This window comes from Lactuca serriola, chromosome 3 (genome assembly GCF_051521515.1).
Source record: "Lactuca serriola cultivar US96UC23 chromosome 3, Lser_US96UC23_V15, whole genome shotgun sequence".
NCBI classification, from domain to species: domain Eukaryota; kingdom Viridiplantae; phylum Streptophyta; class Magnoliopsida; order Asterales; family Asteraceae; genus Lactuca; species Lactuca serriola.
The window spans coordinates 221,665,479-221,673,282 of NC_136410.1; positions in this window are offsets into that span (position 1 = coordinate 221,665,479).

Sequence of the window (7,804 nt, forward strand, 5' to 3'; positions counted from 1 at the left end):
GACACTTGTGACTCTAAGCTTTCTAAAGTCATTACAAGGAGGATTTGAGATTGCTATTACTACATAACAATCAAGGTAAGATCTAAAAAACCTTTCACATGTTAATATGATTATTTGTATGCTAGAATTAGGGTTTAAAGTCTTGGATGAATTGCATGTACAATAGAGAAACCTAGATCCAAGCATTAGGGTTTGCATGAGCACATAGGATTTTCTTATAGCTAAAACCCATCAACAACGCCTTGTCCAACTTTTAGACATGATTAGGGAACTTTGAGTCAACAAAACCAGGGGGTTGATCAACGTAAATTTCTTCCTTCACCTTGCCATACAGGAAGGCAGCCTTGACATCCATTTGGTAGATCGTGAAATTCTTGTAAGAAGCATATGCGAGAAAGATTCGAATAGCTTCCAAACGAGCCACGGGAGCATACACCTCAGTATAATCAAGACCCTTGATTTGTCGAAACCCGCGAACCACCAACCTTGCTTTATTGCGTACGATTACACCAGAATCATCTTGCTTATTACGATAGACCCAACGCGTGTCAAGAGACCGTTTGCCCTTTGGTAACTCAACCAATTTCCAAACCCTGAGCTTTTCAAACTGATTTAGCTCTTCATGCATCGCATCTACCCAGCTGGGTTCATTTAAAGCCATTTCAACCTTTTTGGGCTCTATTTGAGATATAAAGCAAGAGTAAAGACATTCATTTACGTCTCCACTCTGACTTCTGGTTTTAACTCCATCACCCAGCTGGCCAATGACATTTTCAATCGGATGATCGCATTGAATTCTGGAAGGTATGTCTTGGCTGATATCATTGAGAGAAACAGGAAGAGTGTGAATGTTGAAACCTCCATCATCTGCTGATTGAATCCTATTAGATGACTCTGCTACGAACTCGTTTGCAATTTCTTTAGGAAAGAGGAGTTCCATAAATGTTGGATTGACAGCGGAAGCATCTCTACACATGAATTCTCTTTCAATAGGTGTAAGAGGTGTAGCTTCAGCATTAGGAGTTTCAGTCGGAGACTTAGATGCTGGACTAGTTGGTTGTGCAAATGACTCCCCCTCAGATGGAGCAGAGGACTCCCCCTCAAATGGAGCAGAGGACTCCCCCTCAACCATTGGAGGTATGTAGACAACCTCTTCATCTTCGTCTTCGTCTTCAAGAACATTCTTCAAACTAGAAGGAGATCCACTTGAACTATCTGAAGACACATTGAAAGATCTAAATAGCGATGTGTAATCAAATAACCAGTCGGGACCCACTCGAGCGTCTGTTTCATCTTCATCCATCCAGTGCACGTCATAGGATTCAACGATCTGCTTAGTCCTTTTGTTGTAAACCCTATATGCGGTGCGCACAACATACCCCACAAAGTAACAGTCATCAGCTTTGGCATTGAATTTAGGGTTGGATTCTAAGTGAAGAAGGGTGCAAGGGCAGCCAAATACATGGAAATGGCTGATAGAAGGCTTGTGTCCATAGATAATCTCATACAGTGTCTTCATCTGTGCTTTGTTGATTAGAACACGATTCTACACGTAGCAAGCAGTGTTAATCGCCTCGACCCTAAAGAAAACAGGTAGTTTGGAGTCATAAAGCATTGTCCTTGCAGCGTCTTTCAATGTTCTGTTTCTCCTTTCAGCATCATCATTTTGTTGAGGCGTGTGAGCAGAGCTATATTGACACACTATTCCCTTTTCTGCTCAAAATTGGTCAAGAACCGAATTCTTGAACTCAGTTCCATTGTCGGTATGAAGCGCCTTCACTTTTTTATTGGTTTGCTTCTCAATCATCACAGCGAACTTCTTTATTTGATCAACACCCCTGCTTTGTTGGATAAGAAGAAGACCCACGTAAATCGAGAGAAATCATCAACCACAACTAGACAGAACGAGCTTATGTTGATGCTCAGGACGTTTACCGGACATAATAAGTCCATATGCAATAGTTGGAGAACTTGACTAATTAAGTTGATTTGCTTGGGCAGATGTGGTTTCAGATGATGTTTGCCTAGAGCACAGGAAACACACTTTTCAAATGTGATAAATCTCTGACAGGAAGGCCTTGGACCATCTCATTTTTCGCAAGACGATTCAAGTTTTTCGCGTTAGCATGACCATGTCTTTGATGCCATAACATTGCGTTGTGTTCGGAGACCTTTGAGAATAGAAAAGTGACTTGTTCAGGTAGGTTACTGTTCATATCAATCATGTAAACATTCCTATCCCGTTTAGATTTGACTACAATCCACTCTTCTGGGATTATGTGACAACCGTCAATTTTCAGTCAAGTCAAAGTCAACGAAAGTCAACAAGTCAAACCGGTCCACTCATTTTGCCGTAAGTGCTAGAGCTTATGATAAGTAACTCCTAAACAACTCTCTATTCTAACGAGAGATCCTAAATCAAAAAGTGCGTACACCTAAATCTCCTTAACCTAAAACGATGGTACGTGGAGAGCCAAACCGATAAAACAATGTTACATACTCATCGGGAGTATGCAAGATCCCTAAACATGGCTTAACGGGGTTTACGGACCTTGCAGTGCGTAGCCGGACACTCAAAAAGGGCACCAATGAAACCTCCCTCAATCGTTTTCACTCTATCTCTTCTTATGTCAAATCTCTCCCAAATCTCTCTAAGTATGTGAAATCTCTCCCACATATCTCTTTGTATGTGAAATCTCTCCAAGTATGTCAAATCTCTCCCAAATCTCTCTAAGTATGTGAAATCTCTCCCACATATCTCTTTGTATGTGAAATCTCTCCAAGTATGTCAAATCTCTCCCAAATCTCTCTAAGTATGTGAAATCTCTCCCACATATCTCTTTGTATGTGAAATCTCTCCAAGTATGTCAAATCTCTCCCAAATCTCTCTAAGTATGTGAAATCTCTCCCACATATCTCTTTGTATGTGAAATCTCTCCAAGTATGTCAAATCTCTCCCAAATCTCTCTAAGTATGTGAAATCTCTCCCACATATCTCTTTGTATGTGAAATCTCTCCGAGTATGTCAAATCTCTCCCAAATCTCTCTAAGTATGTGAAATCTCTCCCACATATCTCTTTGTATGTGAAATCTCTCCGAGTATGTCAAATCTCTCCCAAATCTCTCTAAGTATGTGAAATCTCTCCCACATATCTCTTTGTATGTGAAATCTCTCCAAGTATGTCAAATCTCTCCCAAATCTCTCTAAGTATGTGAAATCTCTCCCACATATCTCTTTGTATGTGAAATCTCTCCAAGTATGTCAAATCTCTCCCAACTCTCTCTGAGAATGAGGAATCTCTCTCAAATCTCTCTTGAAATCTCCCCTAAACTTTCTATAATCTCTCGGGGCATTCCGACCCTCGAATTTGGCGAAAATAGCCCAAAAACGGAAGTCTACGCGAAAAACGGACTTAAGGAAACGAACCCTCCGAACCGAAAGTACTATTCATGAACCGAACCGAAAGTACTATTCATGAAGGTCCGAACCGAGGGTACTGTTCATGAGCCGAACCGAGACTACTGTTCATCCGAGCCGAACATCGCATAAGAGGAAGAACCGAACCCGAAGGTACTGTTCATTACTGTTCACAACAGTTCCTTCGGTTCTGGCTTCCCTTCGGACCGAACCGCCTGACTTCGCTTCTGACTCCTCATCGGACCGAGCCTTCGGGCGAACCCCGCCTTCGCTCCTTCTTCTGGCTCGCGCCTTTGCTTCCGAGACCAGCACCACTCCTGACCGAACCTCGACCGAGATCCGAGGGGTCTCGCTGGAAAGCTCATTTTTCACCCGGTTTCGCGTAATTTTACGTTTTAAGCCCGTTTTTAATTGTTTTAACATGGGATTTTCACCTAGAACTTTATTTTAAAATATAAGACCCCTAAATTAATGATTTAAGCATATTTTAAGGGTAAAATCTTATCCAAATAAGAATAGGTAAAGTACAAAGGTAGAGTGTTGACTTTACCTTATTTTATGACGCAAGCAAGCCCCATACCCACTCCATGACAACCCACACTCCTTTCCACCATACCTTGTACCTTTTACCTCCCTCACAAGCCATCCCCACGTTTTTGAGAGCTGGATAATCATCCTCTCTCCTCATTTTCTCTCATTTGCTCTCATTTCACAAGAAGATCAAACTCTTTTCTCTTTCACTTTCTCTCTCTAGAAATTCGAGATTCAAGGGCTGATCTTGAGTTTTTCCTCCACATTTGGTAAGCATAATCCATTTCCTTTATGATTATCTCAATTATTTCCACCCAAATCATGGGTATCTTACACAAACTCCATAATATTTGTGTTAGAGCTTCGAATCTTCAAGTGATTCTTCAAGTGTTCTTGGGTTGAACACTTCTCTTCTTCAACACTTATCTACTGAAACCACACAAGGTGAGTTCATACCCCTACATTTTCATGTTTTCTCAAGTTTTTAGGGGGGGAATACAAGTTAAAATACTTAGAACATAACTACATTTTTCTAACAGCTTTCATCAGAAAAGTTTCACTCCATTCACGGACTGTTTTGGACATCTTAAACATTTTTGTTTTCAAAACTGTTTTAGGTGCATGTAGTTCCACTTCTTAGCTTTAAAATGACTACTTGCACATCTCCATACGATTTTTCTACAATTTATGGTGATTTTTACAAAACTGCCTATCATTTCAAACATCAATCCGGACCAGTCTGTGATTATGGACTTTTTCACCCAAGTTAGAGGTCATTAAAAATTATAATAAAAATTATGAACAAACTAGACTCATTTTCCAAACTCTCAGAAGTTACAGAACTTGATTTGGACATTTTATGATTTTTCTACAATTTTTCCAATAACAGTTACAGAAAATGTTATTAACAGAAAAACACTATAAATTTCATTTCACCTTGTAACATGTTGAGCAAGGTATACATCGTTATGTGGTTATGTGTAGTTGCAATATATGACAAATTTTGTATTCTTACATAGACATACATCAGAAAACAAATGGATTTACACCTCCACAAGCATGGGAAATATATAAATGACATTACGAGGCTATATCCATTATAAATATAAACATTGGTAAATTATGACAAGAAGGGCCTATGCTCACTACCCATACAAACAATTGATAAACTATAATAGGTATAGTTTAGGGTTACTTATATAAAAAACACATTATTAAAGGTTTTACACATACAAAAGATTTACTGCCACTATGGACAATTAAGATAAACTATAATAAGTATAGTTAAGCCATTATACCCCCGTAAACGAACGCACTAGTTATAGTCGGTATAGTTATGGTAAATACATATCACAAACAAAGTAATAAACTATAATAGGTATAGTTTATGTTTCATCTACCCTAGGAACTATGATATGTATAGGTTACACTCACCATCACCACCACTTTGATAAGCTATTCATATGCATAGTTCAGGTTCACTAATCTCTATCACTCCCCGGTGAACTATGATATGTATAGGTTACACTCACCATCACCACCACTTTGATAAGCTATTCATATGCATAGTTCAGGTTCACTAATCTCTATCACTCCCCGGTGAACTATGATATGTATAGGTTACACTCACCATCACCACCACTTTGATAAGCTATTATATGCATAGTTCAGGTTCACTAATCCCTATTACTCCCCGGTGAACTATGATATGTATAGGTTATATTCACAATAGATTTTCGTATCGTTAGACTTCAACTATAATCGTTGAGCGTATATGCTTGAGTCATACAAGAATTTAGTCTGGATTGGCTTGGAATTGGTGGTGTCCGCCTCATCTCCTGTTCCTTGTTTGGTTGTGGACCTAGGGCGGACCCATTATATTCGACGTTTTATCTAACCTAAATCTTATATAACTTATATATGCTGGACGATTATAGGGGAAATCTGCGGGTCAATCTAGAATACATCAACGCATCATATAGGAATATTCTGTTTACACTTAACTAAGAAAATATTGGATTTTCTGGAGATCAAACTCTATCGATTTTAAAAAGGAAAACAGTTTCTACTCCAAACTGAACTCTTATGAACTCACCAGCTTAATTGTTGACACTTTTCAAAACTACTTGTATTCTCAGGAAATCAGTGAAACAGGAAAACTTCAGCGCTTTGAGGATGGGACGTTAAACCGTCAACAATTTATTTTTGTCATCATATTGTAATTGATTTTGAAACATGTAAACATATACTTTGATGTAACTTTTTCAATTATATTTATGATGGTTGTATTTACTTTGAGCACTATTATACACGTTGTTGTGATACTGTACATGAAGTCCTCCACCCCTGGACGTTTCCGCCATCCTTGGTTTGGGGGTGTGACAGATTGGTATCAGAGCATTGTTTATAGTGAACTCAGTATATCGAACCACATAAGATATACAAACTATAAATACATTGGGACCGAAAGTCTCTGATTTAAAGTTTTCAAAACAACTATACTTTTAGAAACAAATAATTCCTCGGTAAAAGTAGGAGCATGTGCACACACACTAGGGTCAGTATCACGGTGGGATGGGACAAAAGTAGCGATTGTTGAACAATACGAGTAGGCTTGGGGATGTATAGTCAGGTCTGGGAATGACATAGCCTGATCAACTATGTCTCACCCAGAAATGATTATCATATGCCCAGGAATGGTCGTAGGTGTTGCAACAAGTCTAAAAACTTACCGACACTACCACAATGAAATACCATAGGGGTATTTGGTGTTATTATAATTACTTATCTGAGAACTAAATAGATTTTTATCAATAGGTCAATAATTGCCTAGTGGATACATTAAAATTATATGTATCCAGGACGTCATAGACTTAGAATCTGTGGGTCTTTGCTTTACTTCCTGTTCTCGTTGGATTGGGGATTTAGAGTTAGGATCGCTTATTCGAAGGTCTATCCTGTCCCAAATACATGTGACTAGTATGCACTAAATAATATATTGAAGTACCTGATAAAGATCACCTTATAATTATCTAATTAGTACGTCTACTTAGTTATTTCTTATATCCCCATTTCTCGCAAAGATATTATGGCTGAATTCCATCTCCACGACGACCCATACTACCCTAACCACGGCAATACTGAATGGCTCGGAGAGGAGCCATAGAGTGATTACTGAATCCCTTTGGATGGTCACCAAGCTTAAGGCTTTGCTGATGGTCCTGACCCCGACCCTGAAGTGGAGAACCTACCCTGATGGCCCTTGTTCCAAATCCTAACCCTCGTCCGGTTGTTCAAGGCCCAATGCCTCCTTGGGTAGAATGCTTGGAAACCTGGAACGAAGAACACGACCAACCTAGGTTGTTAAGTGGAGACATTCGAATCCTTCAGAATCCGGAGACTACACTATTCAAGGGAACCGTAGCATTGCCCAAAATCTTCTTTACGTTAATGAGATGTAGACCTATTTTCTTCAAACCCTATACTACAAACAATTTACATATGGTAACTCCAAGAAATTCTTAATATATACCAAGTAATTTTAGAAAGGGATCAGGCGAAACAAATCACTAGTTGCATTTGAGTCACTACCACTAAAATTCATTCATAAGGGCTTTATTATGAATTACATACAAAATACTTTTAAGACAGAACATGATACAGACAAGTCTGGCTTGATAACTTCTGACTTGTCACTATTATTAAAAACTTATCGTTTGTACGTCTCTACCAACTTATGACAGGACTATGCCGCCAAAGAAAAAGTCCAGACCCTCCGGGAGCACAGCACCACCGCCTCCGCAGTTTGATCCCATAATGTTTCAAGCTGCCGTAACAGCAGCAGTGGCGGTAGCA